Below are 18,783 nucleotides of genomic sequence, written 5' to 3' on the forward strand. Positions count from 1 at the left end.
TGTAACTGCAAACCTCGTTGATAGGCTTACTGTGATCATGAAACGAAAGGCAACTAGTACAATAAAAGACATTCATGCTAGGCACAAGTCTATTTTAACAGATGACTTCATTAATATGGTAGACAGTGGTTGGAAGTATCTTCTTCAAAATCAAACGATATCTGTCTTGTGAAAGGCAATTACGTTCACTGCAAGTGTAAATTAGTGTGCAGTAAATGTTAAGTGTGCATTCATCGGTTTCTTGCACATACACTGTTTATAGTATTGAATTAAATTGTGTAAACACATTCATATTGTTTGCCAAGCAGAAAAGAAGAGCAAAGGTGAGATTCCCTTGAAAAATTGTATATGCTGAAGATGTGTCTGTCATTGATGAGAGGGAAGCAATTTTGGCCCAAGTAAGCGCAAATGCTAGCTGCAATGCAACACCCAAGAATCATTGTCAGATGAAGAGAAAAAGAATGTCTCAATGTTTTCGGAAGTCAATTGCTGAAGTTAGCTAGCCAAAAAATTGCGTTACTCTTTCATCAGCCAAGAAAGGAGTCACAAGAGGAAACTTGTGCCAGAGAGGAGGCTGTTTTCGACAAAGGAAAGGAAATCATTACACCACATACCTATGTCTGTCCCTGATGTAGAACAAAGCCATGGGGTACTGAGAACTCTTTTTTGGTGAAAGTTTGTACCACTAATTAGCAACCATTTCATGGTAATATCTTAATACCTGAAATGTTCGTGTGCTCCAGTCTAGTGCAGTAAGATCTACACTAGGATATATGTACATTAGCAGTCATCTAGCCATTAATAATTTCTTAAAGTTTGGTTTAAAATTTATTTTTAGTACCATACAATGACGCTGATGGCATCAATTTGATGTCTGACTGACTTTGAAGCCAAATTATAACAAGCTGCAATGTTGTGAGATGTACTTTCTCCGAATCTGAATCCTGCACTGTTGCTCGAATTTTGTCAAGAACAATAGGAAAGAGGATCCCTACAGCGATATCTGCAACTATGCTCTCGCGTTCTTATGGTGTCAGATTCAAATGACTTAAGTCTAGATCGTGTCCAACATGAGTCGACACAAAATTAACAAGGCAGTTTCCATCCTCGTAGAGGACTTTCGTCTCTGCAGGGCATTTTCCGACAATTTTTATACCACCTACCATTTTTAAGTGTCCCATCCCTTCACCTTTGGAAACAAACAGACCTGAATGATGGTAAACATACTTACAGCTTGAGTAATTATCAACACACTTAACGCCAGGGTGTTTCACGAATCTGGATTGTGTAGTGTGTCCAATTTCTTCTTTCCACTTCAAAAATTCACCTTGACTAGATAACCAAAGATCTCCAGATATCACACGTATATGATGAGTGCCACTTTTTTGACCCAGCTTCAAATGTGACATCATACACTTCAGGCTCATCTCCTGCTTCATTACACCATGAACGTCTTGTTGGTGGCGTTTTAAACTTCTTTTCAAGTAAACCTCTTGTCGCATATGTAGCACTGATAGGAATATGAAGGTTCAGTATTTGTAACATGAGGTACGATTTCGTTCAAATGTTGTGGGTGCGCTCTGGAAATGTGCCGCCTCGGACTCCTCCGATAATAGTATTCGTTTCCACAAATATTAGCCACGAGTGTTGTAATATGTTTCAACCATACTGTTATCTGTGTTTCACAAACTAAAGCACTTGGCTCCCTGAAACAGTAATCATACCAAATTGTCTTATTTGTTTCAAAGCTTTTGAGAAAGATTTAAATTTTGGATGCAGTGGGAAAAATGTTTTTGTAGAGTGGGAATTTGCATGTTCCTTGTTTGTTTATAGTTCACGTGTATTACCGTGGTTGTTATACTAACAGTGTTGTGTTGTTAGAAGTAGCCTACTTCTCAGCAGTTTGTGTAATCAAAACATTTAAAATGAGTGGTTTTTTTTCAATCGGATGATACTTTTTGATACACCATGTATTTTGCCTTTCTTAGCCTCGCACTTCCGCGAAACAAATAGACGCAGTTTAATTGTGCAATAAATAATGAGCGTGTGAGGGCCCCTTGGCCTTGCTTCACGACGAGAGCGCTGCGGTGCCGAGTCACATAGAGCAATGTTGCTTCAAAAACTGGCATGCATACATAGAGGCACTCTGTTGCTACAGGAACGTAGAAATAGGCAAACGGAACAACGATGACGACCAGAGATACGACACACTTGAAAATATTATAGACAAAACCCCTAATCTGAAAAGGGGCAGTCTCACGTCTACCACCATCGGAGATATGTAGTTGTGCGCCACTTTTTTATTGTACGTGGATTCTTTTGGGCCGGCCGCTGTGGGCAAGCGGTTCTAGGCGCTTCAGTCCGGAACCACGCGACCGCTGCGTTCGCAGGTTCGAATCCTGCCTCGGGCATGGATGTCTGTGATGTCCTTAGGTTAGTTAGGTTTAAGTAGTTCTAAGTTCCAGGGGACTGATGACCGCAGATGTTAAGTCCCATAGTGCTCAGAGCCATTTGAACCATTTTTTTTTTTTTATTCTTTTGGGTTAACTGCCGCGGCCACACGCTCCACTCTGTTTCGTACAATGTTATCTTAGGACAGCGTGTAAAGTTGCAAAAAACCAATGCCCAAAACGTTGAACAAGGTACTGTACCACATTCCTTATGCACGCGTGTCACCTCAATCACAAAATACTTTTTTTTTTTTTTTTTTTTTATATGTTACAATACAGCATCACCGGTCTATTGCGGTCTAACTGTGTTGGTGAGGCAGTAAATTTCCACAGGGCAGTGACTGCATCACTCCAATTCACTTTGGAGGTGTGGCGGTGGGACTTGTAGTCCGTACCACCCTCTGACGGTGACAGTACTACATGAGTCAGGCAGAAAAATTCAGCCTAACATGGGCAGGTATGATTGGAAAGCATTGGACGTAGAATGGGGGCTAGTCCCGCCAAAGGATGCGTCCGTGGTGGGCGTGCCAGACCTATCGTTAGCCATGGTCGGAATCCGATTCCTCTAGGATGGTTAGGGGAACCGGATGTCGCTGCCAGCGGCGTGGAAGTGTGGTCCCAACGTGGCGTAACCCATGGACAGTGTCCCGCAAGGCATCCACTTTCTCATAGAGCACCCGCGCGTTGTTGCATATGGTCGTCTTTAGGGGGACGATATCCACTTCCTCGTGGAGAATGACAATTCTCGTGAGTGGTGGGGCGTGCAGGCTCCACCTGAGCACCTTGTTCTGCAGGCGCTGCAGTGTCCGCATCCTGGTGACACTAATCGTGGCCCATGCAGCAGATCCATACGTGAGGGCAGGCAGGATAACTGTTCGGTAAATACGGAGCTTGGTGTGCAGGTTAAGTTTCCTACTGCGAAAGAGCGGGTACAAAGCCCTGGTTAGCTTTTGCCCCTTGTTGGTGACATACTCTGCATGACAGTGGAAGAGCAACTTGTGGTCCACCTGGACCCCGAGATAGGTGGTTGTCGGGGACCAGGGCACCTGCAATCGAGATATTATGGCGGAGGACTGGGCGCCGTTTCGTGAAGTAAACTGCCGTAGTTTTGGCGGCATTGAGAGCTATTTTGTTTGTCCGGCACCAGGTGATAGTGCGTCCACCTGTCGCTGGAGGCGGGCGACGACGGCGTCAGTAATGCGGCCAGTGGTGTATAGCGCTGTGTCGTCAGCGTATTGTGCAAGGTGGCACTCGGGGATGACCGGCATATCATTGACATAGATATTAAAAAGGATGGGAGATAGCACCGATCCTTGTGGACTGCCGACAATTGGTGAATGCCAGAACGCATTCCCCGTTGAGCCACTAGGAAAGTCCTACTACCATGGAGGAAGTCATCCACGACCTTGACATAAATATCCGGTATAGGGGTCTGTGTCAGCATCTTGTGTATGAGGTTGTCTTGCCAGATCTTGTCGCAGGCGTTTTGCAAGTCCAGAAAAACAGCATCTGTCGACTTGGCAGTGTTGAAGCCTTTGCTGATGTGTTCAGTGATCCGTAGGACCTGAAGTTAAGCAGAGAGGTGCGAAGTGAATCCAAACTCTTCAGGACAGATCGTCCCAGCTACTGAAAGAGGTTGGGAAAGTCGCTGAAGGATCACAGATTCAAGAACCTTCGCCATAGTGTTTAGGAGGCTGATGGGCCTGTTGTTGGTGGGGACTGTAGGGTCTTTGAACCTCTTGGGGATCGCAATCAGCTTGGCTTGTTTCCACTGAGGGGGGAAAAGGCCAGATGTGAGACAACAGTTTAAAATCTTGGTGAACAAGATGAGTGGTGTGCGGGGAAGGTGGCAAAGATGTTCATTTAAAATTCCGTCCAATCCAGGGGCCGAACGGCCACGTTTCCGTCGAAGGATGCGCTGAATTTCTGCCATGGACGTAAGAAGGGGAGCAGACTGGGGTGGGCAGTTGCGGAAAGCAGCAACAGCTGTCAGGACTTCATGTTCTTCCTGTAGTTCGTTCAGAGAAAGGTCCTGGACCAGAGGGCGGTTTTGGGCCTCGAACGCATCTGCCAGCGTTTCCACAATTTGCAGGGCATCATATGACAAGCCCACTGCTGTGCGAATAGGATGGGCAGTCGCTGGCTTAGAACGCCGCAGGGTGCGAATGACAGCCCAGTCAGATTTTTGGTGGAGTAGGAAAGTGGACATCCTGTCCTCCCACTGTTCAGACCTCCATTCGGCGAGCCGGTGGCTGAATTCGTGTTGGAGGCGTCTCATTTGGCGTTTGTCCTGAGGGTCACGAAACTGCTTCCACCTCCGGCGGTAGCGGTTCTTTTGCACCTTCAGCTCTCGTAACAGAGGGGGCAAGTCGTCCAGGGGCGTTAAATTTCGAGGTGCAGTGGAGGTGGAGAGTTTCACTGCTTTCTGTATTTTGGCGGTAAGGTAAGCCACAGCACGGACTATATTGGCCAGTGTTGTCAAATCAAGGTCGTGTCGAGTGGTGTTATTAAGTACCCTGGCAAACTTGTCCCAATTGTTGAGGGTCGCAGTGGAACGAGCATCAAATGAAAGGGCAGCATTGGTGAGGTGCAAGAGTACTGGCTCATGGTCAGAGGCCAGTTCGTGGAGAACTTCCAGCGAAAACCGAGCGGTGATGTTTTTGAAGATGGCCACATCCAGAACGTCTGGCTGGCAGTTAGTATGGACTGGGATATGGGTAGGTTCGTGGGGGCCATAGACTGATGGTGCTAAAGTATCCTCCAGGTCAAGGAGGAGCCGGCCTTTGGGGTTAGACATGCGAGAATGCCAAGCTGGGTGCTTGGCATTGAGATCTGCCCCAATGATGAGCCTGTCAAAGGATGACAATGTGCGGAGGTCTGCTTCCAGCAGTGGCTTGTTTGGGCTCAAATACGCTGCTGCAAAGGTAATGGCACCAAGGCGTGTGGAGATGGTAACTGCTGTGGCCTCTATGTGTCCCATTGGCTGGAGAGTCTCTTGGGTATGGACAAGAGCTTTGTTGAGGAATACAGCTGTGCCTCCACCATGGCGGTTGAGGCGGTCAGAGCAGTAACACACCATGTTGCGAAGGCGGAAATCGTCTGCCGGTTTGAGGTGTGTTTCTGTGACCAGTAAAACATCCACACGATAGTCACGGAGGAAGGTGTTCAATTCCGTCTTCATACATTTTATGCCATTGGCATTAAAAATGCAAGTGACAAGCACCCGAGGGGGCTGGTGGTGGTGTGGAGGTCCATTTGCCATTACACCAATATTTGACTAAGCCCCTCCACTAGGGCGATGACCATGGAGAGCCCGTCCTCCGACCGTCGGATTTTTTGTGCAGTGTCACGAATAACAGCCCGGATGTGGGGTTTCGTGAAAAAGGAGATACCTGGAGGATTTCACGCAAGTCCGCCCGAAAGGATGCATCAGTCTCCACCACTGGGGCAGGGTCCCGGGTGGTCTGCTTGCCCCTACGGCGCGCAGGAGCAGGTGTAGTAGTAGGCAGAGTGGGGGTAGGGGCAGAGGGCTGAGATAGAGCCACAGATGGACTAGAGGGAGCTGCAGCTGGCTCCTGTAGTTGGTGAGCAGTGGGAGCCGTCACGGAAGACAGACAATGAGGAGAAGACCGGGCTGCAGCAGCAAAGGATGTCGTGGGAGTCTGGGCAGGAAGGGGCACAGGAGCCACCAAACCATCTGGTGCCTGAGTGGGTGGTATCAGAGTGGCTGCTGAGGACAGTGCACCAGGCTGACCCTGCAAAACAGGATAGTTGGTCATGTCCTGTAGCGGTGGGGGAGGTCGATTTGTTCTTGGTTTCTTTTTGGGCAGACGAGAAGACTTCAGTGCCTTCTGGTAAACAGGGCACCCCCTCCAGGATGCCATGTGGTGGGGATTGTGCATCGTTCCCAAACATCTGGCACAGGTAGGTTTCTCCAAAGCAGGGAGTGTGCAGTTCTCCACTAAATGTGGGCCAGCACACTTAACACACCGCAACGGCAGGGAGCAGTAATTCCCAGTATGTCGTAAACGTTGGTATTTGCGACAGATGGCTGGCCCGTTGCGGCCCTCGTACGATACAATCCGGACTTTCGTGTACAGAAGATACCGGATTTGGTAAATCCGCTCTATGTCCTCCCTCCGGGAAAGGGAGACGACGTGGGTAGGGCAGGGGATCAATGCCCTGGTCTCAGGATTCCTCTTGCTATACTGGTGGACCAAAGGATCTTCGAAATCGAGTCGAAGCAGTTCCTCCTTGACCTCCTCTGCTGTAACCTCTGGTGGCAAGTCCTTGATGACGATTTTGGTGCGGCGATTACCCGACGTCTGGTGGGTAAAGTAAGGCATCGCCTTTGATTTTACGAAATTGAAAATGGTAAGATAGTCGTCCCTACTGTCAAGCAGGTATTTCACATGATCTTTTTGGTAAACAGCTCTCAATTGGCCGACAATGAGCCACTGGAGCTCAGTGTTCAGTTTCGTGTAATTAGTGACATTATATACCACAATGGGGGGTATCCTCTCTTTCTTCAGAGGGCTTGACGGGATCTCTTGAGAAGGAGGGTCGGAAGCATGAGTCATTTCGTCATCCACAGGACCATCCGGTGCGGCGTCCCCTGGCAGGGGGGGTATCGGAACACGATCCGCTGCCACCACAGCCCGCGTGGGCGGAGGGGCGTCTGGAGCGATGGCCAGAGGACTTTCTGACTGGGTCAGGGTGTCCAGAAGACTCGCCATGGTGGCGGGACGGCGTAGAAAGAGGTGCAGGTACAGCCAGGTGGTGGTCAGACAGAGCCGATGTGTTCGCCGCCTCACTACGAAAAAGATCAATTACTAGGCGGTCACGCAGTGGTTAGACACTGGACTCGCATTCGGGAGGACGACGGTTCAATCCCGCGTCCGGCCATCCTGATTTAGGTTTTGCGTGATTTCCCTAAATCGCTCCAGGCAAATGCCGGGATGGTTCCTTTCAAAGGGCACGGCCGACTTCCTTCCCCGTCCTTCCCTAATCCGATGAGACCGATGACCTCGCTGTCTGGTCTTCTTCCCCAAACCAACCAACCAACTAGGCGGTCAGGTGAATCGTCGGACGACGACGACGACACGGATGAACGGACCCTGACACGCGACGGTGGACAGTCTTCATGATGATCGGTTTCAGTGCCGGTGGTGTCCACCGGCGATTTGTGGCGGTTGGCGCGATTCAAGCGATCCTTCGCCCATTGCGAGGTGGGCGGAGCATTGTGCGCGACGGGAGGCCGGGACGAGCGTCGTTTCCGACGCGGTTCTCCCCGAAGAGCGGCGGTGCAAGAGTCGGAGGGTCGCGAAGGCTGCTCCGCGAGTTTCTCCATAGTGGACGAGGGTCCACCTGACATGGCCAGGGGCCCGGCACGAGAGGACTACGCACACCAAAAACTTCCCAGCTATCCTGGGGCTATAACTACTAAGACACCAACACCGAAATAGTAGATATACCAACACAGCTAGGCGGTGCAAAAACTATAATGATACGACACGGTAACGCACTAGTATAAATAATAAAACTTTCAGGGATCCAACCTGAAGCACGCACAAAATACAAATTAATGCACAGTATTTAACTATATAGGCCTGCTGCACTCCCACGCAGAGATGGGTCGAACTCGTTCATTCCCGTGAACTACTTCATTCATTTCACTCTTTTGTGTGAAGCGTTCAAATGAAGTAGTTCGTTCATGAAGTACGGAAGCCTGGCGAAGTTGCCTAGTTCGCCGCTCAGCCGCGGCTACGCTCGCTTCGCCTCGCTCGTACACAAAGACCTTGTAAAAAATAACTAGACTCACTTATGGCACTGCAGTCGCGGGATAATTTGAACCTTCGGCTGGACGCCATTATAGTGGTTGTGTAGTATTGTTGTTTATGAAGACCCTGATTCAACGTTGTATATTTGTTGGGGCGTACATACAGTATTTGTTACTCGTAATTCTACTGTCTGTACGTCTCAATAAAAACAAGTACAATGGTGCAGCGATTAATTGTACAAATAAATTCGAGAAAGGAACGAATATTACATTTCACAGGTATGTGGATATTTTAAGTTGTTTTGTATGTCAGTGCACTTGCTTAATAAATGTTTTTGTAACACGGTATTAGCATAATGTGTGCATCTATTTGCAGGTTTCCTTTCTCAAAACCACAGCTGTCACAAAAATGGTTACACGATGTCAGAAGGCAAGATTTCCGACCGACAGAATAACTTTTTATATGTTCTGATCATTTTGAAGAAAGTTGGCTGATCGTAGTGTTTTCATGGTATAGGTTAGGTTGAAACTTGATAATTTGGTCGTGAGTTGCCAAAGCACTATGCCATATATAACGCACTTCTCGTCATAAAATATAAAGCAAGGTAGAGTCAGAAAATAACTGTTAATATAGTGGGCAAATCTTCGAGTATTTTGATGCATTTTCCGTACATCTATCATAAATGAACTACGAAAAATGCTAGGGGTCCAGTACATAACTTTTAGCAACGGCAGATTCCATGTAGTACGTGAGATAAATTCATAAACAGTGACTAGTTGCTGTTTGTTCATAAATTAAAAAGTATATTGTAGTAACGTATTTAAATGAGACATTATGTTTGTGACCTAACTCAAGAGAAGGCATTTTATAACCAAAAGTGATGTATAAACATTCGAACTCCGCGCGTCAGTTTACCACTCTAATGGCCGCCGCCCAGCTATTCAATTTGTCCGCTCTTCACAGTCGACCACTCGTGCGGTTGTGGGGACCTGCTCGTACAATAAAGCTTCGTAATACTTCATAATTTTACCAACAGATGGCCGAACTATGCAGTAAGGTGCACGCAACGTTTTACGCTCTTACAGCGTCTGAGTTAAATAGAGCATGGTCGAAGGGGACAAAGGGAAGATAAACAGAGAAGCCTACACATATAAAGAAGGTATTACATATAATCTTGCTCGACATTTTCTCATGAAGCGCTCAAAAAAGTCTTTATCTGCCAAATGAAACATTATTTGTTGTATTCATGGACTGAAAACTAGGGCTAGCAACGAAATGCAGTCCAATTTTATGTTCCTTTAAAAAATTAATCTAAAATACACTCCTGGAAATGGAAAAAAGAACACATTTACACCGGTGTGTCAGACCCACCATACTTGCTCCGGACACTGCGAGAGGGCTGTACAAGCAATGATCACACGCACGGCACAGCGGACACACCAGGAACCGCGGTGTTGGCCGTCGAATGGCGCTAGCTGCACAGCATTTGTGCACCGCCGCCGTCAGTGTCAGCCAGTTTGCCGTGGCATACGGAGCTCCATCGCAGTCTTTAACACTGGTAGCATGCCGCAACAGCGTGGACGTGAACCGTATGTGCAGTTGACGGACCTTGAGCGAGGGCGTATAGTGGGCATGCGGGAGGCCGGGTGGACGTACCGCCAAATTGCTCAACACGTGGGGCGTGAGGTCTCCACAGTACATCGATGTTGTCGCCAGTGGTCGGCGGAAGGTGCACGTGCCCGTCGACCTGGGACCGGACCGCAGCGACGCACGGATGCACGCCAAGACCGTAGGATCCTACGCAGTGCCGTAGGGGACCGCACCGCCACTTCCCAGCAAATTAGGGACACTGTTGCTCCTGGGGTATCGGCGAGGACCATTCGCAACCGTCTCCATGAAGCTGGGCTACGGTCCCGCACACCGTTAGGCCGTCTTCCGCTCACGCCCCAACATCGTGCAGCCCGCCTCCAGTGGTGTCGCGACAGGCGTGAATGGAGGGACGAATGGAGACGTGTCATCTTCAGCGATGAGAGTCGCTTCTGCCTTGATGCCAATGATGGTCGTATGCATGTTTGGCGCCGTGCAGGTGAGCGCCACAATCAGGACTGCATACGACCGAGGCACACAGGGCCAACACCCGGCATCATGGTGTGGGGAGCGATCTCCTACACTGGCCGTACACCACTGGTGATCGTCGAGGGGACACTGAATAGTGCACGGTACATCCAAACCGTCATCGAACCCATCGTTCTACCATTCCTAGACCGGCAACGGAACTTGCTGTTCCAACAGGACAATGCACGTCCGCATGTATCCCGTGCCACCCAACGTGCTCTAGAAGGTGTAAGTCAACTACCCTGGCCAGCAAGATCTCCGGATCTGTCCCCCATTGAGCATGTTTGGGACTGGATGAAGCGTCGTCTCACGCGGTCTGCACGTCCAGCACGAACGCTGGTCCAACTGAGGCGCCAGGTGGAAATGGCATGGCAAGCCGTTCCACAGGACTACATCCAGCATCTCTACGATCGTCTCCATGGGAGAATAGCAGCCTGCATTGCTGCGAAAGGTGGATATACACTGTACTAGTGCCGACATTGTGCATGCTCTGTTGCCTGTGTCTATGTGCCTGTGGTTCTGTCAGTGTGATCATGTGATGTATCTGACCCCAGGAATGTGTCAATAAAGTTTCCCCTTCCTGGGACAATGAATTCACGGTGTTCTTATTTCAATTTCCAGGAGTGTAGAATGAGAATGTTTACCACTATCACAAAGTTTATATACGTACGTTAAGTAATTATTCAGAAGTTTTCCTGTAGATTTTATTTTTGTTGAGAATAATAACTCTAGAATAATAACTCTCCAGTTTCAAAACGTAAACTGTCACCTGTAGTCATTGGTACGATTTCAGGTAAAATCCCTCTTTCAGTGTTATTAACAAACCTTTTATTTTCATGTTGGCTGGGCGTGCTCACACAGCCAGCCTCTTCGTTTGTATCTTAAATATTCATTTGTCTGCAAGCGCTGCCAACGGTAGGCTACCCGTGGACGCGAAATTTAACTGCACAAATAGTCACAGGTAATGATGTCAGCACTGCAGGAAGCAACTGACGCTGCTTTCCCCTCGCCCCTCACCGCCCCAAGCCATCGTAAACCTATCGTTCCCCACAAACACCGCGCGATTCGTCGACAGGCAGTAGAGGGAGGACTAGAGGGAAGGGAGCATGAGTGACGTAGCGTCGATGTAATTGGAGAGGGGAAGAGAGTGAGTGAACTAGAAAAAAGTGTGGAGTGTGCTATCTGTGAAGAGTTTGAACTACCAGTTCATTGAAATTGAGTGCTTAGTTCACACTTCACTGAAGTGAAGCGTTCATACACACCCCACCCTGCCAGCCTAAGCCTCCCCTCCCCCATGAACCGCTCGACCTACGGACTTATAAATGGCGTACTATACTAGCGGAAGCAGCCACGGACAAAGAGTTAGCCATCATTAACTCTTACCCTATATTCACGCCCTCCCAATGGGACAACCTGGTCGACGTCATAGAATCGTGGGTGTGGGAAGAGGCCCGGTCGGGTAGGAGAGAGAAGAAGCTTCCTGATGACATATTTGTCAGGAAAAAACACAGACAAAAATTAATGAAATCACTGGGCCAAGTTCAGTAATGAACACACACTAGGCAATCACCAGGCGTAGCGGAGACTCTTACTATAACCACCGGCCAGTCACTTAGGCCATTCGTTTTCCCATTCTCTCACTGTCCCTCTCACTATCCTTTAATCTTTCTTTTATTTATATGAAAAAAAATGCACAAAGAGCCAAGCACCACGACAAAACCATGTAATTTTCTAGCCAAACCGTCATGCCAGAAGGTGAAGCGCCTCGTGCGCTAGTACTTCGTCCCCAGTCGAGGATATCTTCCTCCTTCAATTGTGCAGGTACCCTAACGACTAGTGGTGGGCAGGAAATCACGTATGTTAGAAATCACAGTGACTGAGAAGTCACAGATATCACAGTAGCAACTTTACAGAATCTAACTGCGATTTCAGTCACAGTTAGCAGTCGCAATAAGTATTTCACATTCAAAGACGTGAGCCATCTATTGGTCGAATTTAGCACTGCTTTCTGCGATTTCAGTGACACGTCGCAACTAAGAGTCGCAAGTAGCATCTAAAAAGCGCGGTTAACAGTGGCATCTGTTGGCCAAAGTTCGTACTACGTCCATCTCTGCGGTACGCTATGGAGTCCAACTGCGATTTCCGTGACAAGTCGCAACTAAGAGTCGCAAGTAGCAACTAAAAAGCGCAGTTAACAGTGCCATCTGTTGGCCAAAGTTCGTACTACGTCCATCTCTGCGATACGGTATCGCGTCTAACTGCGATTTCCGTGACAAGTCGCAACTAGAAAGCGCGGTTAACAGTGCCATCTGTGGGTCAAAGTTCGTACTACGCCCATCTCCGCGATACACTATTGAGTCCAACTGCGATTTCCGTGACAAATCGCAACTAAGAGTCGCAAGTAGCAACTAAAAAGCGCAGTTAGCACTCCCATCTGTTGAGCAAAGTTCATACTACGCTATTCGCTACCGAGTCAAACTGCGATTTCTGTGACAAATCGCAACTAAGAGTCGCAAGTAGCAACTAAAAAGCGCAGTTAACATACTTTTCCTAGTGTCATCTGTTGACCGACGTACGTACTTCGTTATGAGAGCCTTGTGCCTCACGAGATCGATGTGCTGTGTGTGCATATGAAGGGCTTATTTCAATAGTGGTACAAGTCCATTTTTGTTCATTTTGAGATACAGAGTCGTAAAGTTAAATGAGCGCTGAAAAATCTGCAGTTGAGATACCAGAAATATTCAAGCATATGGCTTCTTGCTAGAGATGAACCTTTATTTATATTTGTTTGGATCACTAATTTCAGAAGCATTATAGACAGAAAAGTGGAGGTAATGGACTTGTACCACTATTGAAATAAGCCTTTCATATTATATGAGGACATGCACATTCAGCATCAGTTATGGTTGGTCAAATACTGCTGTGACTCTGAATGTATTATATTAATAAGAAGCAACATTGCCCTTTTCTCCTGAAAATATCAAGTAACGTAACAAATGTGTTTGATTCTGCTTCCAATATGGCAGTTTTGGTTAATACTCCACATGCCTACAGGACTTTGCGATGTTAACACAGCAGAACTCAGACATCTGTATAAGTGTAGAGAAATGAAAACAGTCATATGAATGCCTCACTTTTGTTCCGACACAGTTCAAGACTCGGGAGAAAAGTTTTACACCTGGTGTTCTACATGGCAACTTCACACACAAGAACTTTTTGCCGACACTACTACCACGTACATAAGTAAGCTTTTCCTGTGTTACTTTCAAGTAATGCACATAAGCTATTCCTGATTTAACTGGAAGATCTGTACTTCCCACTTTCATATCAACAGCCTCAAAATGCATATTGTAGACTTCGGGATATGTTACAGGTCAGTGTCACACCAAGATTGTGGAGAAAGGGGGGGGGGGGCGGCATGTCGCTCTCCAACAAGTGTTTACCAATAAGTAAGTGGCGGAAAATTATGGGTATAGGATGGCTTAAACATGTGGAAAATGAGATTTTTATTATTCACTCACTGTATTTGACATTTAAAATTCCTTTAAAATCGCACAACAACTTCAATAAAACACAGTTTAATCATTCACACACTTATTTCACAATTATTTCACTTTTAAACTGCAAATCCTCTAAGAGCTGTCTTGAATCTTCACTAGTCTCTCCCAACAGCCTTGATGTGGATAGATACGTACAGCAACCAGTAATCAGAGTCAGAACTGTGTCTGCAAAAACACAAGGATTATTAAACAATTTTTGCTGTCATTAATTACTAGCAATATAATTGACAGAGTAGATTGCTAATATTTGCTATAATGAATATCACATTTGCAAGAACGATCTCACTGAAGTAATCAAGTCCATCGAAACGCTTACAAAACTAACCTCTCGTCTGACGAAAACGGTCTAAAGACGCAGTGGCAATTTCTTCAGATCTGTTGACAATGATATTTTGCGTTATCACTTTACTGAGTGACTGAAATGTAGTTCAGGTACCTGTGAACATAACAATATGTTAGAATTCATTTTCTAAATACGAACTATTACGGTACTGTACGGCTACTTACACATTAATTACACTATTAATATTTTCGCAGTTGTTTCTTTAATACAAAATTAAAGCCAAAGGAAGATAAAACGTAAAACATACTTGCAAATGACAGGTTTGTTGCGATGCAATTTTCTGTGTTGACAGATGTAACTTTTTCATACAGTGGTAAGTCGCAGAAATCGCAAGAGTCACAGAAATCGCAGAAGTAGCAGAAGTCACAGAAATCGCAGAAGTAGCATAAATCGCAGAAGTCACAGAAGTAGCAGAAATCGCGGAAGTAGCAGAAATAGCAGTGGCGGAGTGATACACGACCTATGTTCCTGAACTGCGACTCTTAACTGCGACAAATCGCAGTTAAGAATAACAGATACTGAAAAGTAGCATTCACAGAAATCACTGATATCGGAAAATCGCAGTTTAGCCCATCACTACTAACGACTCATTCACGAGCCCCCCCCCCATCAGTAACTCCCAGCATTCAACGTGTTATGACGTCTCAACTTTTATGAAGCAACGTCAGATGTTTTTTCACAGGCAGTAATTCGTCATCCATTTCTTTTATATGTAACTCCAGTCGTAAATGAATTGCATTTATAAAACGGATAGTTTTCTCGCTGTACCGGTGAACCTCTATAAAAATTAACATAAACATTTGATTGTTATTTCTAGCTACTTTAATGACTCCATTGAGTTCTTCCACCTGTACAGAGAGGCATATAGATGAGAAGTGCATTTAAAAAAGAGATACATATAATTTCTGTGTGAACCACCACTAGCCATAAACTAAAGCATGATCAGCAACTAATGTTTCGTATGCACTTGGTGTGTGCAGATTCTGTCAGTATATTTTAAGAGATATATATTCTTTCATGTGACTTACAGTAAACTGACAGTTGAAATGACGTAAGTTCAACAACGAGCAGTAAATGCTCACGGATGATCGAAAAATATCAACCCGTCTTCCTGCTCACAATAGGTATGGGATGTCGAGCCACTAGTGTCCAATTAATGATTTCCTCTCATGGGTCGGAAACAATGTTGGTATTTCATAGATAAAATGCTAGGACCCACAGTTAGGTTCTAGTGCCCTTCCGTGATGCATCCCCAATGTGCATTCAATGACTTGAGCTCGCACTATTTATAACAAGCATACCATGCTGCTGATGGTGTACAATATGTGAATCAAGTAGTATCAATGAATGTAATTAAATTCACGAAATATCGCCCTGCCCTATCATAACAATCCGATTTACGCAATATAAGGTACGAACTCCGTATCCTTTTCAATTTCTTTGTTTTCATTTTTAAATGTTAGGGGAGGGGAAGAGGAATGGGAAGGACAAGGGTGATTTTGGAAACCTGCAGTTAACCGCAGGCAGGAATGAGGATAGTACATGTTAGCATGTCTGCATACTGCAGTTATCGGCTTCTATATAGAGACCTTCTTTACACAGTATGTGCGAGCGCATTCTCACTAACTTTATCTTTTCAAGGTCCTAGCTCCCTACACTTTCTGCCATACGGTAGACAGGTTTCTTCTCTCCTAGTTTCAGATACTGCTACTTGCATGAAGGCAGTTTTTCTTCCTTTATAAGCTTTTCACAGGAGTCTGAGGTACCTAATTTACTCCTTGCTGCACTTGTCCATAATCGCAATACGTCTTAGCGCATACAGATGGCTCTCCTGTTTCGCAAATCGGCAGTGGTGACTGCAACCTAGCTCGCTCAAACCATTCGCCATTTTGCCATTCTTAGTCACTTCGAAATATATCTCTAAGGTGATTTTACAGGGGGCCGTATTTTACGAAAATGTGTGGCCGCAGTAGTACTGCCGGCGACAATCGTAGAATGTGCCAGAAATTCATGTAAATACAGTGGCATGCCTGAGCAACATAGCTAAAGGAGATTCTATTGCATAGTTGCTGACGCATTGCCTAAGGGGGGTCAGTATTATGGCCTGAAGGTGGTGCCTGTTTTATATGTGTGGACTATAAGTGTCGCTGTCCTTGTCTTAATTGTAATTATGCTTACTTGCTCTGCTTCCTGCTTGCGCTGCAGTGCCAAGTGATGTGGAACAATAATATTCTATACACGAAACACGTTTTTACTCTCGTCTCACAAAAGTTTGTAAAACAAAGCTCACTATGTAGCTTAGTGGGAACCAAGTAAAACTGGAGTGTTTGCCGCTTCCAATAATACGTTGTCCGCGCACATATCTCAAATAACATAAGTTACAATTTTTTTTAAAAATCGGATGATACTTTTTGATGCACCACGTATTTCGCCGTTCTTGGCCTCGCACTTCCGCACAATAAATAAACGCAGTTTTATTGCGCAATAAATAATGAGCATGTGAGGACCCCTTGGCCTTAATTCACGATGAGAGTGCTGCAGTGCCAAATTCACATTGAGCAATATTACTTCACTTTAAAAGTTGGCATGCATACATAGAGGCACTCCGCTACTACAGGAACGTAGAAATGGACAAACGGAAGAACCATGACGACCAAAGATACGAAACACTTGAAAATAATATAGACAAAACCCCTAATCTGAATAAGGGCAGTCTCACGTCTACCACTATAGTAGATCTGTAGTAGTGCGGCACTTTTTTATTGTACATGGATTCTGTAGAATTAACTGCCGCGGTCACAAGGTCAAGCTCCACTTTGTTTCGTACAGTGTTATCTTAGGGCAGTGTGCATAAAAAACAAACCCAAGCCAAACCGTTGAAAAAGGTATTGTACCTCATTCCTTGTGCACGCGTTTCACCTCAATCATAAAATACAAATTAATGCACAGTATTGAACTATATAGGCCTGCAGTATTTCACTATATCGGCCTGATGCACTTCCAGCATTCAACCTGTTAAACTCCAGTCGTAGATGAATCGCATTTATAAGACGGATAGTTTTCTCACTGTACCGGTGAACCTCGTTAAAAATTAACATAAACATTTGATTGTTATTTCCAGCTACTTTAATGAATTCATTGAGTCCATCCACCTGTACAGGTAGGCATATTAATGAGAAGTGCACTTTAAAGAGATACATCTAATTTCTGTGTGAACCACCAATAACCATAAACTAAAGGGGCAAACATCTATTAGGCGCACTACGAATGTAGTGGTGTGGACGTGTTGGGAATGTGGGTCTCACGGGGAGCGTGCAAGGGATAAGTTCCTGCAGGCGCTCTATCCTCTGTGCCCCAGATGGATAGAATGTCTGCCATGTAAGCAGGAGATCCCAGGTTCGAGTCCCGGTCGGGGCACACATTTTCAACATGTCCCCAATGAAGTATGTCAATGCCTGTTTGCAGCTAGGGTATCCGTTTAATTATCATTTCATAAACTAAAGCGTGATCAGCAGTCTGGTTGTCATTTATATTGGTATTAGTCTTACGACTTCTCATACGGATTTCTGTTAAACGATATATTCAAGCTCGTGTTTCAGCATTCTGGAAAAGGTCTGCAGTAGTTCGTGAATTAAAAATTATAACGAAAGCACCGGTCCATCCCTCACTTCCTGCATTCATGAAAGAGTGAGTCGCTACCTGAGCAGTCCGAGAAGCTACCCGAGTATGGGAACGTCTAGAATTGTGTTAATATAGCCTTATGGAGGCGTTATGTTTGATAAGATACCATGCAAGTGACGAATTGGTGAGCCTATCACCAGACTAATTGGGGCACAATCTAATAAATATAAGAACGACTAAATCAGCAGTGGACTTTTACTGCTCTTGCCACAAGCCGTTGAAATAGCGAGGCACCCCTGTGTTAACAGTTGCTGCGTAAGTCCCTGACAATATTTTTTTGTCCTATGTTACCAACTAATGTTTCATATGCACTTGGTGTGTGCCGATTCTATCAGTATATTGTAAGAGATATATATTCTTTCAAGTGAATTACAGTAAACTGACAGTTGAAATGAAGTAAGTTCAACAACGAGCAGTAAATGCTCAGGGATGACCGAAAAATATCAATCCGTTTTCCTGCTCACAATAGGTGTGGGAGATCGAGCCACTACTGTCCAGTTAATGATTTCCTCTCAAGAGTAGGAAACAATGATGGTATTTCATAGATAAAATGCTAGGACCCACAGTTAGGTTCTAGTGCCCTTCCGTGATGCATCCCCAATGTGCATTCAATGACTTGAGCTCATACTATTTATAATAAGCATATCATGCTGCTGATGGTGTACAATATGTGAATCAAGTAGTACCAATGAATGTAATTAAATTCACGAAATATCGCCCTGCCCTATCATAACAATCCGATTTTCGCAATATAAGGTACGAACTCCGTATCCTTTTCAATTTCTTTGTTTTCATTTTTAAATGTTAGGGGAGGGGAAGAGGAATGGGAAGGACAAGGGTGATTTTGGAAACCT

Source organism: Schistocerca nitens, chromosome 6 (assembly GCF_023898315.1).
Source record: "Schistocerca nitens isolate TAMUIC-IGC-003100 chromosome 6, iqSchNite1.1, whole genome shotgun sequence".
Classification (NCBI taxonomy): domain Eukaryota; kingdom Metazoa; phylum Arthropoda; class Insecta; order Orthoptera; family Acrididae; genus Schistocerca; species Schistocerca nitens.